Source organism: Pan troglodytes, chromosome 2 (assembly GCF_028858775.2).
Source record: "Pan troglodytes isolate AG18354 chromosome 2, NHGRI_mPanTro3-v2.0_pri, whole genome shotgun sequence".
Taxonomy (NCBI): Eukaryota; Metazoa; Chordata; class Mammalia; order Primates; family Hominidae; genus Pan; species Pan troglodytes.
The window spans coordinates 90,959,356-90,976,182 of record NC_086015.1 but is presented as its reverse complement, the minus strand read 5'-3'; the positions used below and the strand labels follow the sequence as shown (position 1 = coordinate 90,976,182).

Here is a 16,827-nt window from a genome sequence, read left to right as displayed (position 1 = left end):
ATAACAGAACCTGATGAGGACATTACAAGAAAGAAAAACATAGACCAATCTGTCTCATAATATGAAGCGAAAAATCCAAAAGACGATACTGAGGAGCTAAATCTAGAAACATTTTTTAAAAACATGTTTAAAAATACTATTTTATTTTCTATTGCTATCCATAATGATGTGGATTAATCTCACAAATGTATTGAGAAAAAGAGGACATAAAATTAAATAATACATACTGTGTAGTTTATGTATGATATAAACACAGAGAAAGCCTATCTATGGCTTTTAACGTCAGATTTTTTATAACCACTATGAAGAAGTAGAAAATAATGATTGAAAGAAATCACAAAGGGACTTTTAGAAATATGGTAAATTTTGTTACTGGCCTGGGGTAGTGGTTACATAAATGTGAACAATGCTATGCTATATTACACTTTACTTAAAATACTTTAAAAATTAAATTAAGAAATATAAGTACTGTTTGCCTAGAAAACCTGGCAAGCATTTACTTCCATTGAAGAGAAAGTGAGTCAAATGTTATACGACATTGCTGCGAGGTAGTGCATTAAGACAAATATTTTTTGAGAAAAAAATCAGTTCAGGAATATATTGAAGTGATGGATTTAAATAAGTTGTTCTTAAGATGATGTTCTAGTATCCCCCCAAAAAATGTTCCTTAGGCTGTTGGAGATTGGCACCAAAATAAGAACTTAAACATGCTTTTTATAGGTGGCATGTGAAAAAGTATATAAGTAAAAGTTGGGAAAGTATACTTTTGAATCCTTCCTCTAGGGCAGAAAAGGAAAGCAAGTCAGCAAAGGAACCATTTCTTAAAATCAAATTAAAAGTAAAACAACTATAATTTATTACTACTTACTTAAACTCTAAGTTGCTAACCAACTAATGAAGTTTGGGTTGAGAGTTTCTCAGTGGAATGTGGGCTGTGTACATTGGAAGATATCAAATGACATGAGTCCTGTGTTCTGCTTGCCCAGTGACTGGTCCTGGCAGTGAGTAGCATGGATTTCAGAGAAAAAATACAGATTATTTGTCATCCCAGAAGACTTCTTGGAAGACTAAGGAATTATTTGAAAGGAGTACTATTAAATATATAAGAAGAATTCTAAGATCATGCAGATGATGTTCTGCTAAATTTTGTTTGTGGGGCAGTAAGTGGTACAATCATACTAGTGAACATAGTTCATATTAAGAACAGTGGGAAATTAAGTTTGCAAAAGACTATTAAAAATAGATGCTGGAATATTCTAGTTTTAGCAGTTCTCTGTCTTGCCAGCCTCATGTATTATTTTAGTAAAAATATCAGTTGCTTATTGAATGGTGGGCACAGTGGAACCCACTTTTGCAAAAGTGTCTTTTTTTAACGTAGAGCAGAATTATTAATTCTTTTTATTACTTTCCTTCCATATATCATGCTGGATATTACTTATTTTCTCACTAGACTCTCGTAGATCTTGTCTGTCTTCAGGGTACAGTGGGGAAAGATGGTGTGGAAGAAAACAAAAGAAAATAACAACCTTTCTTTATAAGTTTCATGCTCCCAGGACTAAAATCTCCTCTCTGTAGAAAGTCTGCTTTCATGGAGGGGGATTAGAGCAAACCTTTCATCTTCCAGAGCTCCATGGGCTGCATCCTCTGCTTTCAGGGTCTTAATGTTATTGGCATCTGTTGTGTTCTGGTCACTGGTTATATTTGTCCAAATATCCACCTAGAATCAGTAGTTTTTCAAGGGATTTTAAAAATTTATTCTCAACTGTCTCCACCTACCAATTTTTTTTAAAAGATCACTTATCAAGATTATTTTAAAACTCTGTCTCATTTTTCTAAATATTATCTCTGGACCTCTAGCTGAAAGATCAGAGTACAAAAAGGCCTTCATGATTGTCTTCACATTTTCTCCCAGCTTCTTTGAACACCCTCCTTGTATGAATAGGATTGACGTTTATCTAAAATCACTGCAACAGAGGGATGCTGAAAACCTTTCTAAATTTAGATATCTTTGTTTGCTTATTTTATTTGGCAAATAAAAGAAGAGAAGAAATGGAAAGATCATCCTTATTTGCTAACACCCACAATAGCCATTTTGTTTCTCAAAAGTGGAGGTCTATTTAATAACGTTTTCTGTGGAGTGACTCTACAGCCCTGCTATCATTGCAGAAGTCTAATGTATATGACACTTAACTCCAAATTTGAGATCAAATATATTAAAAGTTTAAACTGTAGCCCTCTCAATAAACATGTTGAACTAATCCACACTGCAGTGGCCTCTCTTTTTCTCAAAAAAGCAAAACGTGAGTATAGACACCAAACGTAAGTCAGTTTTTCATCTTTGAGCTCATTCTCATTGTTTAATACAATCAATAGTGATCCTGAGGGATAGCATACCCATTAAATTGCTGATGATACCATTTTCTGGACAGGTGAAATGTAGTAGATAATATTTCAACAACGATAACAAAAAATGTTACAATGAAATTAAATTCAGTAAAATGAAGATAAGTTTTTTTAAATGTAAGTAGTATTTAATGGTATAAGTTTAAGTCAATGCTCTCAAAGAGAAGAAAACCAATAATGGGAACCAGTAGATACCACAAGCATGCTGCATGGCAAGATCGACGTGAGTATTTGTTTTCCCTTTTTTTCATTTATTCACTCATTTAATGTATGTAGCTAGGAAAGATCATTAAATTGAAGCTTTTTTAACCAAAATACCAGGGTTTGGTCTAGGTACTGCTGCTCCCTGCACAGAAAGCCAATGACTGAGACAGGTGCTGCAGCTGAGGAGATGGGAGCTCAGCCTCAAATCCATCTCCCCGACTGACTAAAACTAGGGGTTTATATAGCATGGAAGAAATGTAACAATGTGTAAGAAAACAAAAGCTGGGGTATGGGGGAAAGGAGGGATCTGGTGCTCTGATCTTGTGCAACTCAGTAGTTGGCCAATCATTCAGAGTTATTTTTCACCATTTTAAAGCATTTTATTTTAAACTCAAAGCAATCTGGGAAAACGGAAAGGTATTAAGAATCATCACTGTTTCTGGCTTGAGTTACTGTAATCACTTACTAACATACTCAGGACAGAGTAATACATTTAAATACCCACTCCTGGACATGCTGTGCTATTTGAGAATATTCAATAGACCATCAGTCTAAAGCCCCTGTGCATCCTTCTATGAAAATACTGCACAGTAATTATCTTGTCACATGTCTTTCCTTACCATGAACCTCTTGAGGGAGATTATCTAACCAGCATATTGCTGGCAGCTACCTCCATGTCTGACACATGGTAGTTGCTCAAACTTAATAATAAATTTAAAGATGATTAACATTTGACTTAGAGAAATTGATTTAATACCTTTAACATTTTTTTCCAAACTATAACTGCACAACTCAGATTGTTGATAACCAAACTTTGATCCCTGGATCAGCAGCATCGGCATTACCTGGGAACTTGCTAAGAAAAGCAAGTACTTGGGCCTTATACTAGACCTACTGGTTCAGAAACTCTGGGGGAATGCCCAGTGACCTGTGTTTTAATAAGCCCTCCGAGTGATTCTGATGCCCACTGAGGTTCCAGACCACTCTTTATACAATAGATGTCTCTGTACGGAATGAGTTGGTTTTACAACATAATTGGGCCACAGATATAAAACTGCAGCATATTACTGATAAGATAACAACTTGTTTTTCATTATTCTTCAAGGTATGGGTATGGTTTACACTTCTGCTGGTGCTAACTGGGATGTTTTCTGTGGATTCCATAAGAAATATTTTTTATATGTATGTTTTAAATTTGCAAGTTGACTTAATGTAACTTTGCAAGTTGACTTAATTTATTTGCCCTCTTCCATTATTCTTTATAAGACATCAGGCTGAGTTCAACAACTGATAAAGATTCAGAAGTCAGAAACTTAACTCAGTACTTTATCAACTTATGTATGCAAATGATGGAGAAATTTGTTATAGAACAGTTTTAGAGCTATTAATTAGCAACAACATTCAGATAAAGAATGAGAAATGACAATTATGAACTCAGAAAGTAGAAGAAAACACAGTCTGCTTTATTGATTCAGGCATTTTTTTGCCATCCGGATCAGTGGGTCAGGCGTAACATAAATTATAACAATAATTTTATTTTTCCATAACTGGTTTTCAGTATTTATGGGTTTCAATTGCTGCCTTTGTTTGTTTTCTTATTCACAAATTTGTTCTGGCTTCTTGTCCTCTTGTTTAGAAAGGTAAATGCATTAAGAGCAAATTGACAGAACAGTGTCACATTGAATACAATGGTCACTATCCTGTTACTAATTCCTGTTTCACAGCGATCAATTAGATAATTTTACACTGGAAAGCCTTTTCAAAATATAATCAATAAACTGTTTTAGGCTTCTGTCGCTATTGAAAAATATAAATCAAACCAAACCAAACAAGAACAGAAACAGAAGCCTTTATTCTCCATGTCAGTATATACTTATTTAAAATATATCAAACTATGTTGCTCTCAATTAGATTTTCTTTCTTGCTCAAATAATAAGGAATTATAAGATACAGTCACTCGCAAATCATCTGGATAGACTCAAAGCATCTTGGAATGGAAAATATTATACATTTTTTCTTTGCTTCTTCTATATTTTCTTCATGAGTTATTTGAAATCCAGAGACAGTAAGTGACTTTTCTGAGGATAGTTAGTTTGTGACAGAATCTTAAGTAGAAAACAAGTGTATTTACTTAAGTTTAGTGCTGGTAAAGGGAATATTTATTAACTTGAATATATATATGTATATAAATATATGCTTAATTTATATAAACATCTAGGTAACATTTAAGACACTGTAGATAACAGAGGAAAATTGGGAAGTCATTTTTAAATGTTGGATAATTTGATAATTTTTATAAGTATTTCTAAGGTTTAGTTATATTTCCAATTTTCTATTTTTTTAAATCTATATTAGAGGTGAAAGTTAAGAAGACCAAAAAGGAAGAAATAGCTCAGAATACGATGTTTCACTTCTGTTTGTAGTAATGAGTCAGTTAATTAAATATGGTAACAGACTTTCAAAAAGGAAAATAGTGATCTACTCAAATATTCTTTATATTTAGAAAGGTTATATTATTCCTTCAAAAATATGTATAAAATCCTAAGAAGTTCCAAGTACTATTTGTGGTGGTGAAGATATAGAAGCCAATAAAACAGAGACAAATTCCTGCCCCAAGGAAGCTTGGAGTCTAGTGGAGGAAGCAGGATAACAGACAAAGGCATTGGGAGGATGCATAGTGTATAACACGGTAATAGATGGAAAAATTAAGACAGAATAATAATAATAGGAAGTACAGGAATAATATAGGATATATTTGAAATAAAATGGCCAAGATGATACTTGGAAAACACCTAAAATAATTATGAGAGCAAACAACATGTATTTCTGGGATAAACGTGTATTACAAAGAAAAGCAAGCACAAAGGCCCTCGGGCAGGAGTAGGCCTGGAGAGTTCAAGGGGCAGAAAGGAAGCTAATGTATTAATAGAAAAAGAAACCAAATGGAAATTCTGAAGTTCCAATATATAATGACTGAAACAATAACTGCACTAGAGGAATTAATGATAGATTCGAAGTGAAAAGTTAAAAAAAATCAGCAAACTTGATTATAGATCAACAAAAATCATGCAATCTAAAAAACAGTGTAAAATGAATAAAAAATAAATAAACAGTGCCTTAAACAAATATGGAATACCATTAAGTACATTAATGTACATATGAAAGGATTACTAGAAAAAAAAGAAAAGAAACATGAAGAAAGAAGGCCAGAGAAATAATGCTTGAAAACTTTCCAAATTTGCTGAGAAGCACTATGTAAATGTTATACTGTAAATATACTCAAAAAGCTCAACGAAATTAAGGTAGATTAAAATCAAAGATTAATTCTCAGAATATCACAGTACAATTGTTTTATGCCAAAGACAAAGAAAATTTCAAAAGAACAAGAGTAAAATGACTCACTGTGTACAAGAGAACCACAATAAGACTAACAACTAATTTCTCATGAAAAACAAAGCAGATCAGAATGCAGAGAGCTAATACAATTAAAATCCTGACACAAACAACAAAAAAGTCCATCAGTCTCATGTTCATCAAATCTGCATTTCAAAATTAAAGAGAAAATAAATTTCCAGATAAATAAGAAGTGCGGGAAGTTGTTGTTCATAACCAGTGCAGAGGAAGCCAGAGGGAGAGATGAGAGATTCAATCCATTACTGCCTTTCACATATTCCCCTTCTTGAATTTCCTATTTCCCATTGATAAGGTAGACAGGAACACCTCAAAAGGTATAAAGTACTTTGGAGAGTAGGTGTGGTTTCAGGAAGTTTCCCACATTCACCAGACTCTCAGAGTTGGCCTAGAAAATCCCCTAGGGTTATTTGCTATCTAAGCCACATCATTTTGCTCCTACCAAATGCTATTCCAGAGTAGAATTTCTGGACCAGTTTTCAGAATTCCATTTCAGAATGCCAGATATCACCAAAGATACAGTCAGTGGATCAAGAGTAGATAGCCTCCTTAGATAAGCTGGCTGCTGACTATACTAAAAAAAAAAAAAAAAAGACTTGGCCGCAAAGTCTGTCTTGTTTTACAGTTGAATCTGGAATGAAACCTCAGAGGATTTAAAACTGGATAAAATGCAGAAAATTAAAATGTTATTTGAGATTTGGCAAAAATGTTGGAAATTTTATATTACTTCAAATTTTTCTTCTATGAATATAAATATTGTTGAGAAGTTCACTGTAAAACAATTATATACTCTTTCAAGTATTTTGAGAAAGAGTTGACCAGCTAAACAGTAGATTTTCTTTTTCATGTCATATACTTTATATCATTATTTTTAGTAAAGAATTTTTAAAGATCTATTTCAACATGTCTAATGTTACTTCTCTCTTTGATTGCTATTTTTGAAGACTAGAGTAATAGAAAAATTAAAAATTACTATATTTTTATTTCACTGCACCCTCTCAAAATGCTTTCGTAGATGGTAAAATTAACTGACACCTCCCACATGGAGATCACAGAACATAAGGTGAAATTTCTGGAAACCACCTAGGTTTTTTCTCACCTTTATCCTAACTTAAATCTAGTTGTTTATTTGTTTGAGTGTGATGAGTTCTCATGGCGTTAGTTCTACAAATGATTAGAAGCTTTTGGATCAGATTCCTACAGTCTAATTACACTTTCGCCTTACAACCTTGGGAAAGTAATTTAACCTCTTTATGTAGTAGTCTTATAATAATTAAAATGGGTTATAACTATCAAGTTCTTTGGATTAACACAAAATATATAATGATACTGTATGCCTCAATAGTATATGATAAAGATTAAATGAAAGAACTATGTATAAATAATCACCACAATGATGGTTTTATATAATTATTTGTAGTCAGGAATTTTTTAAGACCTATTTCAACATGTTTAATTTTATGAGTGCCTTCATTTGATGAGCATTCAGTAATTGGTAGCTGTGATAATTAACAAATGTCTTGCTTGCTAAACACTGAGTTTGCTTTAACACATTAGACATCTTTATTTTAATTATTGAACATATTCAAATATTTTTCAGAAATATGACACTCATTTTATGTTCTTCTCCATTTACACAATATAAATTGTGCTTACAACATATTGGCACCTGAACTACATCTTAAATTTTCTGCAAAGAAAACTTTGGCCAAAGAGGGACAGTATCTCAACCTCATTAGAAGTTGTGTTTTGCTTTCATGCTGGGCCAAACTTCACACTTCAGCAATGTCAAGGTTTTTACTTTTCCCTATAAATTATTGGTAATATTAATAACAACAATATTATACTATTTAATATGAATTAAGAGTTTTCAGGGCACTTTCACATATATGATTTTATTTGATTTTTACAGGAACTCTGTTGTATTAGTGCATTCTCACACTGCTATAAAGAAACACCTGAAACTGGGTAATTTATAAAGAAAAAGGTTTAGTTGGTTCATGGTTCTGCAGGCTGCAAAGGAAGCATAGTGGTTTCTGCTTCTAGGGAGGCTTCAGGAAGCTTCCAACCATTGTGAGCGAGTCATCTCACATGGCAGGAGCAGGAGCAAGGAGTGGGGAGGTGTTAAACACTTTTAAAAGACCAGATGTCACGAGAACTCACTCACTAGCACAAGGACAGTGCCAAAAGGATGCTGTTAAACCATTAATGAGAAATCTGCCTCCATGATCCAATCACCTCCCACCAGGCCCCACCTCCAAAATCGGGGATTACAATTTGACATGAGATTTGGGCAGGGACAGAGATCCAAGCCATGTCACCTATCATTCTCAGTATTCAAGTACTTTCAGTTTCTCAATGGTTAGGTGAGTAGCCCAAATTTGAGCAGGTAATAACCAGCGGCTCTATCATGGAAGCCCCTATCTTCTGATTCCTCATCTAAGTTTCTTTCTACCCTGCCACATTACTTCTACTTCCCATGTGAAAGAAATTCTTTGGCATCATGTAAGGACAGGCACAACAGACTTCATATGCTGGGTGGTAAGAAATCTGAGGGAGATACATCTTAACAAAACTGCAAACTTTATTAGTCTTCTTCAAATGATACCTGTAGTTTTATACTGATATTCTCTGATTGTCTTTGAATTGATGGAAGGATACTAAGAATATATTAGATTAAATTGCTGGAGTCAATCTGTTAAAATCAAAATGTTTCTAATATTTATTTGAAAAAATATACACATAAGTATGTGTATATCTTCATTTTTACATAAAATATATTGTATATAGATAAGTATGTATGTATCTTTACGTTTACATAAAATATATTGACAGAAAGAATAAATTTTGCATATCTTTGGGTATTCATAAAGGATTTTTCAACTTTTATTGATTTTACTATAGTTATAAGTAAAGAAAGTTGGGACTTAAAATTTTCAATACATATTTTCATTACAAAAATATGTTCAGAAGTATTTACTTAGGTTAATGGATTATCTTAAACAAGGCAATGAGTGCATATATGTGTCAGTGTGTGTATGTGTGTTCATCTGTGTACATAGCCACATATTTGCTAGAAACATGTGGATGAGAAATAAATAAACTAATTGCAAGGGGGTATTTAAAGAAATTTAGCATTATTAGTCCAAGGAGAGAGGCGACACGTGCGCACCAGCAATTTCTTAGGGGACACAAAGTTCTTGGAAGTAGACGAAGGCAAGAAGATATTTCTTTTGCTAATTTAGAGGAGGTAGAAAAGCAAAACGAACAATCAAAGAAAAAACATTTAAAAAAAGAGGAAAGAGGAGAGGAGGAGAGGGGGAAGATTTAGTTTAAAGCAGTGAGTTCAGACTGTTCTTTCCCCTTCCCTCCTGTAAGTATTGCAAGCAGATGGCTACTCCTGTAATTTAGTCCTTGCCTGCTCTGATACAGAAGGTTTAGGAGTTTTCCCCCTCCTGTAGATCTCTGCTAAAATTATAGTCTCTTTAAAACAAAAAGACCAGTTTTAGGTGTGCATTTGTGAATCACGCAAGATAACATTTTCTAATCTACATTTAAAAACTGGCAGTGAAAATGCAAATAGGAAAGGTAAGATGAAATACTGTTCAGATTTAATCTTACATGACATATCAGCAACTCATTGACTGATTCAATCACAAGTTAGCCTACTGAAATTTTTAATTACAATAACTTTTAATGAAAGAACATCATTGGAGCTTGGATGCATTCCATCAATGAGAAAGGAATGGAAGAAATATAAATACTATGTAGGCTATGTAAATTTTTCGTTTTTAATATGCTTATATGTTTGCATGAATCACAATGCATGTATCTGTAAATTGACCTAAAATAGGGCAGAGCTGTTCAATAAACCAATTATTTAAGCAGAAAAGCTTTAAAGATACTCATCAACAAAAACTCCATCAAATAACCCTTGAAAGAATAAACTGCATAATGAGAATTAAAAGTTCCAACAATACCGATTAGGGTATTCTACTGCACCATCGATTCCACTAGTATCAATTGCTTTCAGTTAACTGAACCTTTGAGTGCTTATTGGAAAGGACTAATAAACCACAATCAATTTTCTTTTTAACGTCACAAGGGTAGCTCGAATGAACTAAATGCTCTTCCCCTGTTTTCCATTTCAGACATGTAAGTAGCAGGAAAATCTTAAACATGGCCTTTTATAAGTCTTTTCTCCCATAAATAAAAACAAGAAAAATGTATGAATCTATTCTGTCTGTGATGAAAATATTAGCACTTTTCTCATGCTTTATATCATTATTGTACCTATTAAATTTTACAGATGTGCTTCTCTTTGTTTCGGGTTCAAAGAAGCAAAAGCATGAGACCGCTAAACAAATTTGGTGCTACCCATTAACTAATTCAATTTGCCTCAGTTTTATTGAAGTAACAACCTGTACATTTTTAAAAAAATAGATAGGTATACATATAAATAGACAAACAAATAGATAAATGGCTTATATGTCCAACATCAATGCTTTCAGGTATTTGACAATTGCAGAGCAAGATAGATTTAAACTGATAATTCCTTAGTGTTTGTGAAAGGAAGTTGTGTTACCATGTCAAGGGACAGAACGTTTGCCTCTGTACTAAAGATACAATTAAAATTTGCTCATAAAATATAATAAATCATTAGACTTAAAATTACTAGAAGTATATAGATACTATGATTATTGCTGTTTGCATTCTGATTTTTACTCCTAATTTGATCTAAAATAATAGCATAACTTTCAAATATTAAACACAATGCTTAAAACAAACTTTTAGAAAATTCTGAAATTATATAGAATGGAATTAATGAAACATTTTTATTTTGTCTTGAATGATTTAAATTGTTATAAGAATGTAGCTACTAATAAAAATCCAGTTATTTTCTGCTGACGATCAAGTGATGAAATTTTGTTAAATGTGAGGTTGAGATGTTCCAAATTTACCTGAAAATCTTTCTATGAAAGGCAGTTTTGAAGTACATTATTTTATATTGTATAACATTATTTTTATATTGTGTATATAATTATAAAGTAAAAAGACTATTATTAATGTTAAAATAGAAAAATACTGACTTATAGCCATCAATGTTTCAGCCAAAATCTCAGTTGTCAGCCTATAATACTTCTGTAAAAGAAGATATCAGATTTGTACATCATTGTTAAGATTTGGGCCCATTGATTTTTATTCAGAACTATCTGAGTTTAGAAATTTCATCTTTCCCTAAATATATACCTCATGAATTTCCTGTAATCTTGAGATAAATTTGAGTTGCTCACTAATATGTCAAATTCTTATGCATGAATACAAAATTTTGTTTCCCTGGAGTCTAGAATGTGTTTGTTGCATAGAAAATTCCTGTTGATTGCCTTTGGCTCGGACTCTTTTTTTTCCTTCAACTTTTATTTTAAGTTTTGGGGTAAATGTGCAGGATATGCAGGTTTGTTACACAGGTAAACGTGTGCCTTGGCAGTTTGCTGCAAAGATCATCCCATCACCTAGGTATTAAGCCCAGCATCCATTAGCTATTCTTCCTGATGGTCTCCCTTCCCCCACCCCCACTGATAGGCCGCAGTGTGTGTTCCCTGCAATATGTCCATGTGTTCTCATTGTTCAGCTCCCACTTATAAGTGAGAACATGTGGTGTTTGGTTTCCTGTTCCTGCATTAGTTTGCTGAGGACGACGGCTTTCAGCTCCTCCTATGTCCCTGCAAAGGACATGATCTCATGCCTTTTTATGGCTGCATAGTCTTCCGTGGTGTATATGTACCACATTTTCTTTATCCAGTCTATCATGGATGGGCATTTGGGTTGATTTCATGTCTTTGGTATTGTGAATAATGCTGCAGTGAACATACATGTGCCTGTATCTTCATAATAGAATGTTTCATATTCCTTTGGGTATATACCCAGTAATGAGATTGATGGATCTAATGGTCTTTCTGCCTCTAGATATTTAAGGAATCACCACATTGTCTTCCACAATGGTTGAACTGGTTTCCACTTCCATCAACAGCGTAAAAGCATTCTTTTTTCTCTGCAGCTCGCCAGCATCTGTCATTTCTGGACTTTTTAATAATCATTGATCATTTTAGAATTTTGGGGGAGTGTGTGGTTTGAAATTGTACATTTAAAATAATGTGCAACAAATTATGATGAGATATAACCTAACAAATCATAACACAGGGTGATTTTCAATTTGTGAAATCTCCGTAGGACACATTCAGTAGTGCGCTAGTGATTTTTAACAACTGACTCCCCTGCCTATCTGTTCTCTCAGACCGCCTGCTTTAGTGCTCGAGGTCCTGACCTGCTGATTATTTGTACGGCAATAAATATATAGCAGTTGAGACGTGTACCATCAAATGTAGATTTCAACGTGAATGCATATTTGACATGCCATCCATGCATGATTATGTGAGCTGTGCTCTCTTAAACTAATTATCTCAGAGAATTAAGATGAATTTTTATAATAATTTCTGAAATATAATCACAAGAAACTGATATAATTTACCAAATATGTTAACAACTAACTCCAAAGAAAACTTTCAAGGACATTAAACACACAGGACACGGTTTACCACTGAGAATTTACTCATTGAAATTGAGAAACTTCATCCACTTTCCATAAATAAATATCACTGTGGTGACAGACAGAAAAGTAAATTTCTATCCATACTGAATAATATGTCTTTAGGAAAACTGTCATTTGATAAAATGTCGAGCCGTTCATTTAAAGTGAACATAGTCTATGAACTGGTAATTTTTGAAAAGTTGTCAACAATTTTTTCAAAGATTAATTTATCAGTTTTTGGTTCTCTCTAAAGCTTCCTTCTTTTCCTCAGCCACACAGACTGCTTCTGCCTGTAGGGAAAAATATTAAAATGGCTACAGCAACTTGAGCTTTTCAAGGAATGGCCACTATAATGAATGAATGAATGTCCATGGTTAGCCCCTCTCCCAGTGTACCTGCAGGGAGACTGAATCATAGCTGTGATAAGGTAATGAATCTACTTCACATTGTTTCAGGCCCTGCCCTGCAGATGCTCCCTTTTAGTCTGTGGAGGCTGGAAACTCATGAACCACTGGAGCATAAGATAATTTTGCTGAGTCTGTGTTGAGGGAGGGGCAGATGCTAATGGTAACTAAGGGTGCATTTACTATGTCTAAATGAAAGGAAAATAGAGTTGAATATTTAATCTACCATCAAAGTCCATTTGACTGAAACTTGCATTCAGATAAGCTATTTAATCATTGTGTGCATGTGTGCACTGTGTGCATGTGTGCACTGTGTGCATGGGTTTGTAGGCATTTTAGAAAACTACAAATTCTCAAAACAAATATCTCCTGACAATTACCTCTGCTCCTCTGCTTGTTTACCTTGGTTCCCCATCTTACACACAATAGACTCATGAACATTTTCCCGGACTATTACTTGGAGTGGAAAATTAAAATCATACATTTTCTCCCATATTATTACCAAGTCAGTAATACCTTTGGTCTTAAAAACTATCTCAGAGGAAGTGTCAGAACTATTAGTTTGGAAGCTAATACAGTCTTCAGCATGTGAATTTTTGAAGGCAAAGGGTCTTGATGCAATTTGCATCTTCGAGCAAGGAGTGGTTGACTTTTCTCCATCTCCTCTTTGTGCCCAAATGTAAGTAAATTAACAAAGTATCAACACTACAAGCCATTCATGATGGTTTTATAAAACATATATATTTTATATTGAATGAATTTGATATACCACACACAATATGCAAACACAAAATTTACCCATAAATGTTTTGAAATATATTTTTATCCATACCACAAGTATGTAACATCTATCAGCTATGAGACCAGGTATAGACCATAATGTTGCTCAAAAGACTCATAACACAGTCCGGGGCATGACGATATGTGTAAAAGAGCAATAGATACTACATGTGCTAGCAGAGGTTTTCTAAAAATATTTGGGACAGTCAGAAGTGATGGTCAGAGATCTCACAGATGAGGTGGTATTAGATCTGAGGTTTTAAAGGGTACCTAGTAGACCTCCAAGCTGTCAAATAAAGGAAGAGTAGCATATTCAAGCCACATTTAGAAACTGTAATTAGTTAGCTGTCATTAAGGGTTGAGATTGACTGGGGACAATCTGGAAAGAAAAGATTCAATATGATCTGCATTTTGGACTTAATACTGGGTCACTGGAGAACGAGAAAGGGTTTTTAACGGGGAAATTTATGTAATTAGTCACTTTTTAAAATAAATGTATTTTGACAACAGGAGAAATAAGAGTCTAAAGGCAGAAAAAGTAGATAGGAAGCTATTTTGATAGCCCAGAAGGGTGATGAAGTCCATGGAGGTAAAGAGTCTAGTGCAAGAGGTAAACATGTTGAAGACTATGAAAGGAGGTATGGGACTATAGCAAATGTAAGCTTGCTTTCACTACCAAGGACAAATTGAAAACACTCAACACAAACACACACAGGCACACACAGAAGTACATATACATAAAATCAATGTGCCAAAGAGAGAATGAAAAACTTTGGAAATTTGGGCAACAAATTGGTACTAGCTTCATTTTATCCCCTTTATTATAAGGATTTTATTCTGTAAGTTTATTTAAGCATATAACAAATATTGATTATAAGTTATCTGTGTGCAAATGTCCATTCTAGGTGCTGAGATTTAGAAACTTAGAGACAAATTCCCCGCCAATATGGAATTTGTATACTAGTAGAATGTCATTGACATTGCTTCACTTTAAGCCTAAATCAATGGAAGAAATTTAATTTAGAAGACTTAGCTCAGTAATAACCAATAGGATCTGCTTCTATGGGACTTTTTCCTGAGAGAGTGATGATTTCTTAGTAATTATCAATAAAAAGCACCCTGAAATTTATTGTTTTACAGAAAATACCTACAGAAGTAAAAACTCTTAAAAAATTAGACGCAATAAAAACAGAAATAATAATGCCATAGTATTATTGTATAACTCAAAATCATCTTTGAAAAGTTGACTTAGAAAAGATAATTATAATGGAAATTGGACTTTTTTTTTGTAATTTGGGTTAAAGGCCATCTAGAAAAAGAATCTGAAATTACTGGTTCTATCATAAATATTCTAATTAGGAACAATTAAATTCAATAATTAAATTACATTGAATTCTAATCTCCCCATACTACATAATTAAAATATGTGTAAAGCTGTATAAATATGTACATATAATGTTACCAGATATATTTATGTACACACATATATATATCACTTCTGTTTCCTGATTCTAGAAGCTTTCTGTCAGTTTTCTTGTTTCCAAGTACATCAAATACAAAAGCAAAAAAAAAAAAAAAAAAAAAAAAACATCATTTTTACAGACCTCAGGCCAGTGACCCAGGTGAAAAGAGAAATGAAACAAAGCTTTCTTGATGGAAGAATAAGAGCTTTCTCATCATTCTTGACCAAGCTTTGAGCCATGTATAAAAAGTAATTTATTTTCGGAGAAAAAAAAACAACGAAATTACTCGCTGGTGAAAACAAAATTGGAGAACTAGAATTTGGGGAGACAGACACCCAGATATATCTTCTCTTGAATCATTACACACATGATATCTAGCTGCTAAGAAATTGAAAGGAAATTTTAAAAAAGGTATATAGAATTCCCAGAAGTGCCCCTTATTTCTCAGTTGTTTTCACTAGTGAAATATATCTTTTTAAACCAGTTAGTGGAGACTTTTATATGCCCTTGTAGTTAAGTGAGAGTTTTTTTTACAACAAACTGTCAATTAGTACTGCTCTAGACACACCAAGTGGCCGATATCTCTCACCCTGTTTGCTGTATTTACTACCTAAATGTTTAAATCTTGAATACTTAATGGATTTGTTCATAGTTCTTTACTCACTTCCTTGTCCTCTATTCAGCATGTTCCAAGTCTGCTCCTGTTCTCCAAATATTATCTACGTGTCTGGCACTTCTGTTCCCATATATCCAGATGAGTTAACTGCCAAATACCTAATCTAGAATTTACTCATGTCAAAATGGAGGAACCCTGCACTGACCTCCCAGGGGACCAGATGGTGCAGGCAAATGTCACAATAGCAGATGTCACAATTAGATGTCACAATATACTTAAGTTAAAACAATATTGGAATGGTAGTGTGCAAATATTTTATACATATTCATTTAATTAAATAAAACATTGTGTAATTGGTACACAAGGAAGTTTTTACAAAGTGCAGATATATAATGGAGAATGAGGTCACACTTTTAAAATAAAAAGGTTCCTATTTATGTACATCTAGCTTCTTCCTCAGTCTCTCCTGATTTTAATGTTCAAATAAGTTTCCCCAAGTGAGTTTCAAAGTGAAATAAGAAGAATGAGCACAGATGTGCACCATTGAATAGATTTTCGGATTAGTTTTGGATGAATGCTTTATAACGTGAATACTATATTTAGGTGCTCAGTACAAAAGGTCATTCCATAAGCACTCCCTAATAGAGTAATTTGTGTTACTTTTAGAGAATTCAGAATGCTCTTACCATCTCAAACGACTGAATTCTGCCTGGCAATTCTACTATTAGACAAAAGATAATTATATGCTTCTCATTACATCTTCAAGAGGCTCACCACAGCCATGTTTTGTTCAATTTTATTTAAGGCCTGCATAGTTTAAAAGTAACCATTCATTATAATTTTAGTTAACATTTACTTAAAATCTTGTGGATTTTTTTTTATAATTCATACAATGACAATAATAATAACTAATAAGAAACAGGAATTAGCATAAGCATTTTTAAAAACATTTTGCTT

The 16,827-nt window shown here is 33.3% G+C and overlaps 1 long non-coding RNA gene across 3 annotated transcripts in view; it reads right to left on the bottom strand.

Annotated features, from left to right (window-relative positions):
* The window catches only part of LOC107970694 (uncharacterized), a 60,244-nt gene extending 44,157 nt beyond the window's left edge, over positions 1-16,087 (bottom strand). For all 3 annotated transcript variants that reach the window (XR_001713460.4, XR_008547027.2, XR_001713459.4), the window contains exon 1: positions 15,919-16,087. This is a non-coding gene — a long non-coding RNA (uncharacterized LOC107970694). The remainder of the gene's footprint in view (positions 1-15,918) is intronic.
* Positions 16,088-16,827: the final 740 nt, after the last annotated feature.